This window comes from Hemicordylus capensis, chromosome 5, assembly GCF_027244095.1.
Source record: "Hemicordylus capensis ecotype Gifberg chromosome 5, rHemCap1.1.pri, whole genome shotgun sequence".
NCBI lineage: Eukaryota > Metazoa > Chordata > Lepidosauria > Squamata > Cordylidae > Hemicordylus > Hemicordylus capensis.
This window is the reverse complement of record NC_069661.1, coordinates 220,229,538-220,244,222: the sequence shown is the minus strand read 5'-3', so window position 1 is coordinate 220,244,222 and position 14,685 is coordinate 220,229,538. Positions and strand designations below refer to the sequence as shown.

Here is a 14,685-nt window from a genome sequence, read left to right as displayed (position 1 = left end):
GGCCTTGGGCCTGATCCAGCAGGGCTGTTCTTATGTGAGACTAGTTTGCTGTAAGATATTCCTTTTAGGGGATGGGGCTGTAGTTCAGTGATAGAGCATCTGCTTTGCATGCAGAAGGTCCCAGGTCCAATCTCTGGCCTCTCCAGGTAGGGCTGAGAGAGACTCCTGCCTGCAGCCTTGGTGAGCTGCTGCCAGTCAGTGCAGACAATCTTTCCTGAACTACATGGGCCTCTGACTCAGTATAAGGCAGCTTCCTAAGTCCTCTGCGTCCTTACCTACCCCTGCCATGCTGCCCCTGTACTTTGCAACTGGGTTAGATTGAGGGAGAGGAGGAGGGATCTCTGCCTACAGAGTTGGCTTCAGTGGGGACTCTGTGATGCTCTTGACATCAGCAAGAGTGAGCAAGCTGGCAGGCGAGAGAGAGCCAGAGCCGCCAATGGAAGCAGCTTGCTCCACACTGCTGCATAGTAGGGCCGGTCTGCACAAGCAGCTGCCAAACCGAACATTGGTGCCCGCTGTTCTCCGTCCACGACCAGGCCACGCCAAGCCTAGGGAGAAAAGCCATCTCTCCACTTCCCTCAGCACAACAGCATGACTCATGACAGTATGCTTGATAAGCGGACTTATCTTCAAGGACAGAAGTCGAAAGCATTAGAGGACAGGAACTGCATTTTGTGTTTCTCTCTCCTTGCCATGCTCTTTGCATATCTCTAATCTCACCCCTTCCCAGACGATCCTATTACTTTTCTCAATAAATTTCATGCTTGGTTTACTGTAAATTGGACTGGCAGTGGTGTGGGTGTCAAGGGGTCCTGAACGGAGCTGAACTAGCGACAGAGGCAGTGAAGGGAGTCTGTTCTGCACGGAGGTGGCAAAAAGGGCAGGCTCTGCAGAGGAACAATTACGAAAGGCTCTGAGCTCAGGGCCTGGAGCGTGCCGACTTTGTCTGGGGGGAAATCATGCAAGAGCGGTGAGAACCCAAGAGGAGTTGGCTTCCTCCTTGGAGCAGCTGCATTCAAGCTTCTGACAATCAGGTGAGCCAATGCATGCTCAAGAGAGTGAGACTTGGGGGAGGAGAGTTCAAATGGCTCCTCCGTCATGAAGCTCACCAAGTGACTTTGGGCCAATGACATCCAGCTGGATGTGGAGCTGGAGCGCCAGCATGGTGTAGTGCTTAGAGTGTTGGACTAGGGCTGGGAAGACCGGAGTTCAAATCCCTATTCAGCCATGAAACTCACGCCTCTGGGCCAGTCACTTCTTTCCCATCCTAGCCTACCTCACAAGGGTTGTTGTGGGGATAAACATAACCATGTACACTGCTGTAGGCTCCTTGGAGGATGAGCAGGGTACAGTACACAATGTATCAACAAACAAACTAATAATCCTTTCTCTCTTACCTATGTTCTTATGCTAGCTTCTCACTTGTCTGTTGCTATGGTTCAGTGACCAACGAAAACAAGCATTTTTAAGGGACGAGAGCTGATCTTGTGGTAGCAAGCATGAACTGTCCTCTTTGCTAAGCAGGGCCTGCCCTGGTTTAGATTTGAATGGGAGACATCTGAGCACTGCGAGTTATTCCCCTTCGGGAATAACTCTGGGAAGAGCAGAAGGTTCCAAGTTCCCTCCCTGGCATTGCAAGATAGGCCTGGGAGAAACTCCTGCCTTTAACCTTGGAGAAGCCGTTGCCAGTCTGTGTAGACAATACTGAACTAGATGGGCCAATGGTCTGACTCTGTAGAATGTAGCTTCCTAATTAATTAATTAATTGCATTTCTTACCGCCCCATCCAAAGGCCCTATGTTCCTACCCAACCTACCTCACAGGGTTCCTGTGTGGCTACAAAGTGAGATAATCCAAATCCATGTGCGCCACCCAGGGCACATTGGAAGAAAGGTAGGTCTTATTAGTAATAAGGTCTTATTAGTAATAAGAATAATGGTAACATTAGACTTGTGTATTCTGGAAAGCAGTAGAGCCAGAGGAACAGTTATAGGTGACATAGGAACACAGGAACATAGGAAACTGCCATATACTGGGTCAGACCATTGGTCTATCTAGCTCAGTATTGTCTTCACAGACTGGCAGCGGCTTCTCCAAGGTTGCAGGTAGGAATCTCTCTCAGCCCTATCTTGGAGAGGCCAGGGAGCGACCTTGGGACCTAGATGCTCTTTCCAGAGCGGCTCCATCCCCTGAGAGGAATATCTTACAGTGCTCACATGTGGTCTCCCATTCATATGCAACCAGGGCAGACGCTGCTTAGCTATGGGGACAAGTCATGCTTGCTACCACAAGACCAGCTCTCCTCTCTGGGGGCCTCTGGGGCTATGAGAGATTTAGCTTTAGCGCAGGAGTTCTCAAACTGGGGTCCCGAAATGCTGTTGGACTACAACTCCCATCTTCCCTCTGGCCATTGCAGTTAGGGAGGACGGGAGTTGTAACCCAACAACGTCTGGGGACCCAAGATTGAAAACGATTGCTTTAAGGCAAGTTTGGAGAATTGATGTATGAATATATGAAGCTACCTTCTACCAAATCAGACCATCAGTCCATCTAGCTCAGGATAAGTGACACTGACTGGCAGCAGCTCTCCAGGGTCACAGGCAGAGGTCTTTCCTAGCCCTGTCTGGAGAGACGCCAGGGAATGAACCTATTGAGGTCTTCTGCATGCAAACCGGATACTCTAGCACTGCGTTACAGCCCTGAAGGGCAGAGGGAGGCCTGCCCCTTTTCTTTTGCCCTGCACACTGCTAGACCAATCAGAATGCCTGTCATCATTTGGAGAGGTTCTGTCCCCTCAAGGGAGGGAGGGGGGCATTCTCCCACTCCATGCAACCAGCTGCTGTCACAGGTTTGAAACTGGAATGCATTTCCCAACAGAGCAACACGTGGCTATTAGCACCACAGCCACAGGCAGTTTAGCCAACATAAATTCAGGGGTGTAGCAAGGTTAAAATGGGCCCTGGGACAAGAAGTATAGATGGGCGTCCCCCTACCGTCGTCTTCTTCCCCGACCCCATTGGTTTTGCTGCAGGAGAATTATATGGCCATGGTGAAAAATAAAGGGCCTTTGTCATGCCCTTTCTCTCACTCCAGTGCAAATAATATCCCACACTCCACTGTCTCCAGTCAGGAGTCAGCAGCTTGCCACGGAGTCAGGGAGGCAGGAAGGGAAAGCAAAGAGTGGGTTGTTGCCTGTTTCCCAACGAATGGGTCCCCTTCCCTCTTGGGCACAGGGAAATTTGTCCCTGTTCAATTACAGCTATGCCCTTTCATAAATCTGTAGTGTGGCGATGCCCTTAAAATAAGGACACTTAGTCCATTTGTTATCAGTCTGAATGATCCACTTTGCATCTCTCTCTCTCTCTCTCTCTCTCTCTCTCTCTCTCTCTCTCTCTCTCTCTCTCTCTCTCTCATTAATCCTTTCATCAATGCTAGTCAGAGGGGAAATTTTAAATATGGGTAAATTCAAATGAATATGTAATGGTTGTTTTTTCTCCTGGGAGAGGCATCAACATCTGTGTATATCATGACTTAGTTCTCAATCTTTAAGAAAATTCCTCACCTGAAAAGGTTCCATCTGGCGAGGCTCATTACGCCTTTCTCTGCACGAATACGGAGCGAGAACTATCTTTTCTCTCAGAAATCTACACTTCATAGAAAAATCTATACCATAGTCATGGTAAAAATAGCAATATATCAAAAAGTATGCCTTTAACTTTTATTTGTTTGCCTCTCCCCGACTTAAAAAAAAAATACATCATCATCTCATAAGCAGCTTCTCCACACACTGGGCATTTGGATTCAATGGCTTCAGCATTGAAAAATGACTTCTAGCTGCAGAGTAACTTGAGGATAATGGCACAATATGTGGAATTACACATGGAATCCTATGACAGGAGCTGACTTAAGCTACAGCAGCAGACTGATCTGTGTGTACACTTCTGGAGCATCCATGCATCCTTTTGTTTGCAGGGATATTCAAAGCAAAGGCACTGAAATCTAGCCAAATTCCATGGAACAGCTCAGTCAATCAATAAGCAACATTCCTACACTCTCCTCCTCTCCTCTTGAAGGCATTGCATAATGATAGGATCCAAGCATGCTCTTTTCTTTTGCCACTACCACTGACCTCCCCGGCAAAGTGATATATAGAGCCCTTTCTCACAATCTGTGAGAGGAGATCGAAGGGGCGAGCAGAGGAAACCTCGAAAAGCTTACCTCCCCAGCAGATGACCCTCTTCTTGTTGCTGGGTGGCCAGATCAGCCATCCAGGCAATTGCTGGCTTCCGTCGGTAGCTCAGAGGATCGGGGTGCTGGGACACATCACCCCATGTCGCACCCTCCCCCCTGGAACTTCCATAATGCACCACGCGAGTGTGCGGTGCATTATGGGAACCCCCTCCCCTCCTCAAAGCCAGCTAGAAGCCCCTCAGTCTGCCAGATGATCAGTAAAATGGGGTTAGAAGAGCGCTCACTCTTCTAACCCCATTGAAGAGGGTGGCTCTGGAGGCAGGTTGGCTGCCAAGGCACCACTGGGATCGGTTTAGCCCGGTTTTGCCTGAGCATGTGAATAGCTTCACAGTATCTGTTATCTGAAATTGCACCTATGGGATTTGTGCACTTATCATAGCTGTATCAATCCAAACAATACTGATGAGAGGCAATAGGTCTGTTCACATGACCATCAGCTGGGGAGGACAAGTGTCTACCCAGCTTTGGGAGCCATGCTCACTCCTGATTTTGGATCCTGTGTGAGTAAAAAACTGGGTAGGAGGAAAAGGGTGATTGTGTGGGAGCCTTGCGCTGGATAGATGGGCAGTGCCCAGCTCAGGGGTGTAACTATAATACGGCAAGGGGAGACAGTTGTCTGGGGGTCCACTGCCTGGGGAGGCCCCCAGAGGCAAGTCACATGACTGATTCCCCCAGCCACACACCAGCCCGGGCTTCCTTCAGTTGTATTCATCCTCCGAAATGTGTTAAGACCTGGAGCTACCGGAACAGCATGTCTTCCTCTAGTACCATTAAATGACTTGCATAGTCCACAATTTACAAAACCTTAAAAAAAATAATTTAGCATGATGTTCTATTGTGGCACTTTTTACTATGCTTTTTGTTAACACTATTCAGTCTCATTTAAGATTCCTTTACTTCATGAGCTGAGCTTCAGTGAGTGGGGGCCCATTTTAAATCTTGTCTCTGGGCCCACTCCAACTTTGCTACGCCCCCTGGCCCAGCTGTTTAATGAGATAGGAGGAAAAGCTGACCACTCCTCCCTCCTCCTAACTAGGTTTTTACTTGCCCATGATCAAGAATTGGGAGCACGCACAGCTCCTGACGCTTTGTCTATGGCCATGTGAAGAGCTCTAGCAGCATGACGTGGTGAACAGAGTGTTAGGCTTGGACTGGGGCACGAATGATTAGCCTGAGCCTCTCCAGCTCCTGGATTGCAACTCCTAGCATACCCTGCTGAAATAAACTGTGGCTGGTGATGATGGGAGTTGTAGTCCAACAACAGCTGGAGGGACTCTGCATTGGCCATCCCTGGACTGGGGAAACCAGCATTAGAATCTGCACTCAGCTTTGAAGTTTGCTTGGTGACCTTGGATGAATCATTCTCTCTAAGCCTAATATTTCTCACAGGGGGGTTGTGTGAGGATAAAATGAGAGCCACCCATGTGTGCCGTTCAACTTATTACACACTTTTCTGCCTTTTACTAGTCCGTTGAGCTGAATGCTAAGGAAGATCCTGGAACAACCCCAAGCCTGATCTGGTAAGTGAACAAAGGAGTGGTATAGTGAAATCCCTGCTAAATGGATCAAGAGGCACCTTTCAAAGTGGTGATTCTCTTATATTTAGCAGGGGAAGAGCAACTGGCCGTATTCACCCTGAGCACTGCATCCCTTCAGTGGCTGTTGCTGCTGGTGTCTACTTTGTGTGTGTTTTTAGACTGTGAGCCTTTTGGAGAAGGGAATAATAATCATCATCATCATCATCATCATCATCATCATCATCATCATCTGCCACACAATACACCACACAATACACCACACATCTGCCACACAATACACCAGATATAACTGTAGTCGAGAAGAAAGAAAAACAAGTCAAAATAATCGACATAGCAATACCAGGGGATAGCAGAATAGAAGAAAAAGAAATAGAAAAAATCACCAAATACAAAGATCTACACGTTGAAATTGAAAGGCTGTGGCAGAAAAAGACCAAAATAATCCCAGTGGTCATTGGCGCCCTGGGTGCAGTTCCAAAAGACCTTGAAGAGCACCTCAACACCATAGGGGCCACAGAAATCACCATCAGCCAGTTACAAAAAGCAGCTTTACTGGGAACAGCCTATATTCTGCGATGATATCTTTAACAACTGACAATAAAATTCAGCCATCCCAGGTCCTTGGGAAGGACTCGATGTCTGGATAAAACAAACCAGTCAATAACACCTGTCTGACTGTGTAAAATAATAATAAATAATAATAAGCTATTTACACACAGTCTACCAGATGTTGTTGACTGGATTTGGTACTTTAATTATCAGACCCTTTCCAAGGGTCTAGGATTACTAAAGAAGAATTAAAGATATTGTTGTAGTATTCATGCTGTCCCGAGTAGTGTGGCCTTCTATAGATGATGTGTTGTAATTTTATTGATGCCCAAGGTGTCAAGATGGTGTTCAAGTTTTTTTGATACTGCACGAAGGGCACCAGTACCAAAAGAACTTGAACACCATGTCGACACCTTGGGCAACAACAACAAAAATATTTTATTATTATTTTTCCTACGTAAACTGCTTTGAGGATTTTCTTTGTTGAAAAGTGGAACCAAATAATAGCAATAGCAATAGCAATAGCAATAGCAATAGCAATAGCAACAGGCACTGCCATGCAATCTGGTACCATGTTTTGCCAAGGGATGTTTGAGACGCTAACTTCAAAATAATAAATCTGATGGTTCAGAAAGCACATGCTCATATTAAGATCTCGTCGATGTGTACTTTTTCATCCTCACACATTTCACACTTAAAATATTCAGAATGTCAAACCTGAACACATGCCAGCAAAGTTGTGAGCTGCAGGTCCCAAGTAGAACAGACAGAATACATTGACAGTCAAATTAGGTTTGCCACTTTTTCTCTTGACAGACACTTTCCCTGACAGACTGTGCCTTTTACAGCCAAATGACAATCATACATTCAACAGGTGAAATTTCCCCCATCACTGTATTTCCATACTAGGGATCATTTCGCTTATTTAATTTCTGCCTGTCAGCAGCTCTGCCATACACACCCAAAAGTTGACAATCATGAGTGAGATAAGGGTGGTTGTCATATGAGCACCAGCATTTGGTACAAATTCGCATATGCTGAGCTGATGGGCTGGGTCACATATCATGCAAAACATGATCTATATATTTATTTCTCTTAGACGTACCAGTCACTAATCCCATGCGTGGCACCTCTTGCGAGAGTTCACGAGCAGAAGCACCATGGTGATTGGGCAGTGGAGGTTCCATATGCAGATAGGGAGGAGAAACCTGTGGCACTGTGGTGACTGGGCAGTGGGGATTCCATATACAGATAGGGAGGAGGAGCCTGTGATGGTAAAGGTCAGCTGGAATGCAACTGTTACTGGTTGGAAGATGTTCTTGATTGCAGAAGAGAAGAATCTCTCTATATAGAAGGATAGCAGGCAGGGGTCTGTGAAGAGAGGGGTCGTGAGGGAGGAGAGAGCCCCTTCAGAAGGAGGCTGTCGTTGTGTGAATTAGATGAGGAAACAAAATGAACAAGATCTGTTAACTCAGGAAGGGGGAGAGAGAGAGAGAGAGAGAGAGAGAGAGAGAGAGAGAGAGAGAATGAATGAAAGAAAAGAAGGGAGGGGAAGAAAGACAGAAGGGAAGAGTGAGTGGAGGAGAGAGAGGAATAAAGAAGGGAGGGGAAGAGAGAAAGAATGAAGGGCGAGGGATGGGCCTGAGCCTGTCAGTGGCCTGAGGGAAACGAGCAGCCATTGCGGCACCTATTGGCAGCAATGAAGGGCCCAGTCAAGCACTGCTGTTGTTTGGGGCTACCAAGGCCATTAGCGGAGGCGAGGAGGCAGGCAAGGGATGAGGCCGGGCCTGTCAGTGGCCTGAGGGGATCGAGCAGCCATGGCAGGAGTGAGGAAGGACCCGGTAAAGCTCTGCTGTTGCTCCTGTGGGGAAGAGCAGGGCTTGGGTGAGGGTGGGGAGGTCTCTGGGGATGGGGGCTGCAGCTTTTACGATAGGCGTCAGCAATGCTGCAGCCATGACCAAGAGGGGTGAGGGGGGTGGAATCAACTGGATTGAGGAGGAGCAGCAGGAGTGCGGATCAGGTGAGGGTGGAGAGATCTCTGTGAGGGGGACTGTGGCAGGGAGTGAGGGGAGCACTCAAGTACTAGCGTGCAGATGCTCTGCACAGGTTAAGCTAGTTTATTTTATGCTGTCTAACTATGGTTAGTTTGCATGAACCTGTGCCAATAAACAAACTGTGGTTTATTTTGGACTCTCAAACCAGGCTCTGATTTGAAGTTAATTTGTTTGTCCTAACCAGTACTTTGTGTGATGTCTGAACCCACAATTGGTTTGTTTCATAGCTCTGCCCTCATGAGAGGTAAAGAGATGGGGCCGGACTGGAACAACACATAATATGGCAAAACAAACCACGATTTGATGATCATCTATGGCAGTACTCTCCACTGCAAGGCCTGGGAGCTGGTGACTTCTCCCATTGACCGTAAGTGTGACTCTCTGACTAATTATTTATTGGGCCTCTGCAAAGCTTTGGCCAAAGCCAAATAGTCTGTACAGCCTCCCCTGGCACTGCATGGAGGTGACCATTCCCACCATGTAGAGCTGTATTTATCTTGGTGTCAGTGGGGCTCCTTTAAGAGAAATTTAGCCTTCTTAAGCCCTTTGGTGTTTTTGGTTAATCCATTCCTCGATCCTGGCCAGCTTTTGAATGGTGCTTTAGTTACTTGTATTCCAGTCCTGGAGTAGAGGCAGAGCTAACCAACAGCCAGCAGCAAGAGAACGGAAAAGCACTTGCCTCTCTGTAAATAATATCTGTTTCATTAAATTGTTAATATTCCTGATTCAACTCCACTTTCTTGTCCTTGCATACCACAACCCTTTCCTCTGGATTCTAAAAGCCCCAACACCATCTTGGAAGGCACCCACAGAGTGCTTGGATGTGTCGTTCTTCCCGCGCTTTCCCCATAGACTTCTATGGGGAGAGTGCTGGGAAGGGCTACGCTGAGCATTTTTCATACAGGGCTTTAAAAGTCCTTTAACTTGCATCTCCTCTGGAATGGAGGGGGTGCGTCCACATACCGGCCAGATTTACCCTGAAGTCCCTGTGGGTTATTGGGGCGCAGTTCAAACACAATTTGGATTCTCACACAATTCCGGTTCGTTAGCGTGTAGCCCAATTTATATCTGGGGTAAAAAAATCCACTATTTGTGTCAGTTTTTTGGGACAACTTTAAGTTCGCAGTACCTCTTGCCTGTGGGCTCACATCCTCTGTGAAACAGGATACTGGACTAGATGGGCCTTGTGTCTGATCCAGCAGGGCTATTCTTATGTTCTTAAAGCCTCCCCATAAACTCACAGTAAAGCCTGATGTGTGTAAAGGTCCTCTGTGAGCCTTCCAAAACGGTGCTGGGCTCATCAGGGCTCTGTTTCTCATAAAGAGGCTTCACTGGCATTGGGCAAAGCGCAGCCATTGCACTGGTGGGAAATGGCTCTCACACTGAAGGTTTTTTGTTGTGGTTTCTTTTTTTGCCAAAGTGGTCCCTGCCTGAAAAAATAGCGAAAATCACAATTTGTGGTGCCAATCCAGGCTTACTAAACAAACTGTAGTTAAAACAAGCCATTGTTTCACAAGATGTCTGAATCTGTCCATAGAGTCTGAAAATAAATACCTTTCAAACAGGTGCAGCTGGAAGGCAGGAGATTAGACACGAGCCCTCCTACCTCACTGCCATCCTTTTTTCTTTCTCCCTTCATAGACAAATCCTTCCTTTGTCAGCTCTGTGGCTGCTACCTAAAGCCTGGATTTCTCTCTGGCCATGCATTTTCATTCGCTCCACAGCAACATCAGCTGGTGTGTCACTTTCCCATAATGCTCAAAGCAACGTATCCTTTTCTGGGCCTGCCGGAATGTCGGTGATTATTTTACACACAGCTGGGCAGTTGCTGATCACGGAGGACCCTTTGTTCCATCAGATCCTCTTGCGGATGCTGCTTGCCTGCTTGCTGTTCACTCCTCCAAAACAGAATCTGCAAAACCTCATCACACAGTTTGACCTGGGGCCTAGGGAGTGAATGCAAAGTCACCACTTCCACATTTCATGTAGGGTATATGCTGAATTGTTACTGCTCCCTGTTCTTTCTCCCTCATAGTCCATGAGCCAGCTAGGATGGTCGGTACCGTCTGGGGGGTGGGGGCTGAATGCTCGTTGTGATTTTTGACAAGGTCTAGATGCCTAGAGATGGAGAATAGATGATCGCATTGCAGTACTTTCAGTGTGTTATCATGCTTTTATTGTCCTGACCATCAGGCCTACAGTGAACAAATTTGCAGGCATGTTTTAAATGCTTTAAACAGTTTGAAAAAACACACAAAAGCTACTATACATTTTTATTGATGTCAGAGGAATGAAAATGACCATTGTCAGGCATGTCCTCCAAAAATTACTCCATGGAAAGAGCATAACTATTTGTTCATTGTTACCCTGACCCTGTCTCTAACCATTTCCTCTGTGGGAAAAAATGACTGCAATTTTACACTAATTTAAGGGTAGGGATAAAAGGGTAATAATACACAGAAAGCTGTAAGTGCAACAATGCTATAAACAAGGGATTCTCAACGTTGGGTCCCCAGATGTTATTGGACTTCAACTCCCATAATCCTCAGCCAAAGGCCACTGAGGCTGGAAATTATGGGAGTTGAGGTCCAATAACATCTGGGGACCCAACGTTGAGAATCCCTGCTATAAACTATTTTCCACCTATAGGGTTATAGATGTTGTCAAAAATCACTATGAGCCTTTGTCTCCTGAGATGGCCAAAATGTGTATACCTGGCTTATGGACTGTCATAGGAACATAAGAAGCTGCCTTACACCAATTCTGTCTGGCAGTGATTTTCCAAGGTTTCGTACATGGGTCTTACCCAGCCCTGCTTGGAGAAGCCAGGGATTGAACCTGGGACCTTCTGTGTACAAAACAGATGCTCTACTACTGAGCTACAGTCCCACCCTCAGGCTATACCTCCACATCATTAGCATTAGTCTTAAGCCAAAATCTTCACATTTGGGGCACCTTTGGACCAATTCAGGTTTTGTCTTTTCCCCCCTTTTCAGAAAGAAAAATACATTTGATGTCATTTAGCCTTTTGGAATACACACACACACACACACACACACACACACACACACACACACACAGAGACACACAGACAACATATGGAATTAGTTAGTCATGACTAAGTCCCATGGAAGTTAATGGAATGTAAATTAGTCATGACTAAGTTGTTTCATTGATTTCAGTGATGCTTGGTCATGACTAACTAACTAATCTGGATGCTGCCCTACATAAGCAGAACGGCTAGTAATTCCACCACTTCCAATTTAATGATGATAACAAAATATTGTTTTCAACAATCTGTCAAGAACACGTACCTTTTTTTTAAAAAAGGTAGATTTTTCAAAACTGAAAATGTAATGCAATTTTAAAATTCTAGCTATACTTTTGAAATATTATACCTTGCAAGACCTGCTATTAAGTTCTTTTATAATGAATACATTCTCTCTCTCTCTCTCTCTCTCCCCCCGCCACCACACACACACACACACACACACTTATTTAGACCTAGTCTCAATTTTGATTTGCTGAGCTCTTTTCTCATCTAATGCCCAGCTGCAGCTTTAAAAAACCAGAATTCCCAATGAGTCTTGATTTTGTTCACTCCACATGCCACCTACTGTCAGGTCCGTGGCAGAAATGCACCACCACAGCTGACCCCACCTTAGTTGTCTGTTGTTGTCTCATTGAAGCGCCCTAATGGTTTGTAGAAGCAAAGATGCTGTTAATTGCCTTCAAAGAATAATGAAAGGCTTTGCTTAACAACAATATTTCTGTATCAAAATCAGTGCGAGAAGATTTTCCCACAGAAGAGGAGACAAAAGAACATTTCCTGCTTAGCTGCAAGCACTGTGTGCAGATTACCTGCCGAGATGGACAGAGAGCGGACACTAGGTCTATTCCAAAAGTGGAAAAGCAAAGCTGAGACTCGCTGTGAAGGATGTGAAAGTGTGACAATGGAAGAGGAACAGCCAGACAAAGGGAGAGTGGGAAAGGAGAAAGATTTTCTCTGTAAATTCTTTTTCTAAGTCCTAAAAAATTACTATTATTTATGTACTATTATTTATGCACATGCAGAGGCAATTATCTTATTGACTCTGCCCCTTCTGAGCAGTTTGCACCCCCATGTAGTCTAACAGTTTGGTGGGGCATAAAAAGTAGTGGGGTCAGACAGCCTGTGGCCTGGAGCACAATGGTGGCAGTGAGTGGCAGGGAAGCTTATGGGGTGGTACCAGTGGTGGCGGGGAGTCCGGCATTTCCCACACCCTGCACCCCTCTTTATGCCCATGCCTGAGTTGACCATCTCACACTGCCTCATGGAAGGCCAATTTACCCCTGTGTACAGTCACCATGTTTCTGGAATCCAGCAAGGCATGTAGTGGGGGTTAATTCATGCCTCATAAATAAAATGCACCACTTTGGCATGAAGGGTGCATTTTTACAATAAAAGAAGATGAGAATTTGTGTCCACAAGAATATATGAAACATCCAACTGTATCAGACTCATAGGAACATAGCAAGCTGCCTTCGACCAAGTCAGACCATTGGTTCATCTTGGTCAATACTGTCTACACTAACTGGCAACAGCTTTCAGAGGTGCACCTAGGCAATCTTGGAACCTGGACCTAAAGGCCTTTGGAGCCCCACTGCCCCTTGCTGCAAGTTAAACATCATCCCCCTACACACACACGTACCTTGACAATCGCAGTATTTCTTAACATGTGGGTTCTTGAGAGCACAAACAGCAACTGAACTCACAAGAATGTAAGAATATAAAACAGGCATATTTATGCAAATATGCATTAGCAGAAACATTTCAACGCACAACTTTCCCACCCTACATGTTTCTTTCCCCACTCCCTCCTCTGTCTCTAAAGCAGAGGTCACACTCAGCTGCCTGGCAACTACACCACCAGGGACAGACTAAAGAGGATTTGGGGTCCCTCAGGGTGTGTGGAGACACTGGACTTCTGCCCGGAAGTCCAGGGGTAAGAACACCTCTGACAGACAGGAGTCTCTACCAGAGCTATGTGGAGATGCCAGGGTGTGAATGTAGGACCTGTTTTGCATGCAGAAGGTCTCAGGTTCAATCCCTGACATCTCCAAGAGGAGCTGGGAAAGACGCCTGTCTGAAACTCTGGAGAGCTACGGTTAGTCAGTGTAGACAGTAGAGGGATCAATGGTCTGATTCAGTATATGGCAGCTGTTCCATACACAAGGAGCACAGACATGACAATATAGCACACAGCTGTAGCTGCGGTAAAATCCTTCTTTTACTACTTAGCAGGTTGATACAGATAATCATTCTGGGGCTATCTGGTCATCCATATGGGCTCAACAGTGAAGATGAGGGAGAGGAAGAAGCCTAATGAAAATGGATTCAAGTTCCTGCTCAGCTACAAAGTTCACTGGGTGAACTTGGGTCAATCACTATTCCTCAGCCTAACCTACCTCACAGGGTTGTTGTGAGGCCAAATTGTAGAAATGATGGGGAGACAGCACATGTGCCAACCTGAGTACATTGGAGGAAGGATAGAATAAACATGTAATAAATAAAATGATCAAGATGATTGCTGCAACACATTTGGAGATTTCTGTATATCCCTTGTCTGACACATTCCTGTTTTTAAAGCCTTCAGTTTTATTTCTTTGGTGGGGTGTGTGTGTAATTTTTTTTACTTTATGTAAAACATATTATATTAAATTCAGTGGAGTGAATAGGAGCAAAGTCCATTAAGAGGGCTAGAATGGTGCAGTGGAATCAGTGCTGGGAGGCAAAGTGGAAATGGAAGCAGCAAGTCAGGAATTGAAAGGGGAGAGGGAGGCCCTGTGGTATTCAGAATTGTGGGGGAGACTTGGAAGGGGAGGGGTGGCCTAGGAGAGAGAGAGAGAGAGAGAGAGAGAGAGAACAGGCGGGGAGTTACTTGTGGAGGGAGGAAACTAGGGAAGTACTGAGGCATGCTGATTTTAATGCAACATGGGACACAAGCATAGATAGGAGATGCAAGCATGAAAGGGCTTTGCAGACTCTGGCTGTGAAGCTAGGAAATCAGAATTTGATAAAGAAGGAGATCAGAAGCCGGTGCATGGATTCAGGGAGAGATGATGACTCAAAGTAGGACACCAAGCCAGCAAGATGGCTGCAGCATATTCCACAGTGCCTCTGGGCTTCCGTGTCCCAGAAGAATGGGGCTGGTTTACTTGTGTGAGCTGATCTGTATTGCTTGATAAAGCCCTGTCACAGTTTGCAGCTAATGCTTGTGCGTTCAGTGTCGTGCAGGACAAATGGCTGCCAC

At 46.2% G+C, this 14,685-nt stretch overlaps 1 protein-coding gene and 1 non-coding gene across 4 annotated transcripts in view; both read right to left on the bottom strand.

Annotated features, from left to right (window-relative positions):
- The window catches only part of CACNG2 (calcium voltage-gated channel auxiliary subunit gamma 2), a 175,340-nt gene that overhangs the window by 63,938 nt on the left and 96,717 nt on the right, over positions 1-14,685 (bottom strand). The gene's annotated exons all lie outside the window — the stretch shown is intronic.
- On the bottom strand, positions 11,210-11,281 carry TRNAT-UGU (transfer RNA threonine (anticodon UGU)). The gene has a single exon. It is a non-coding gene; the product is annotated as a tRNA-Thr (tRNA).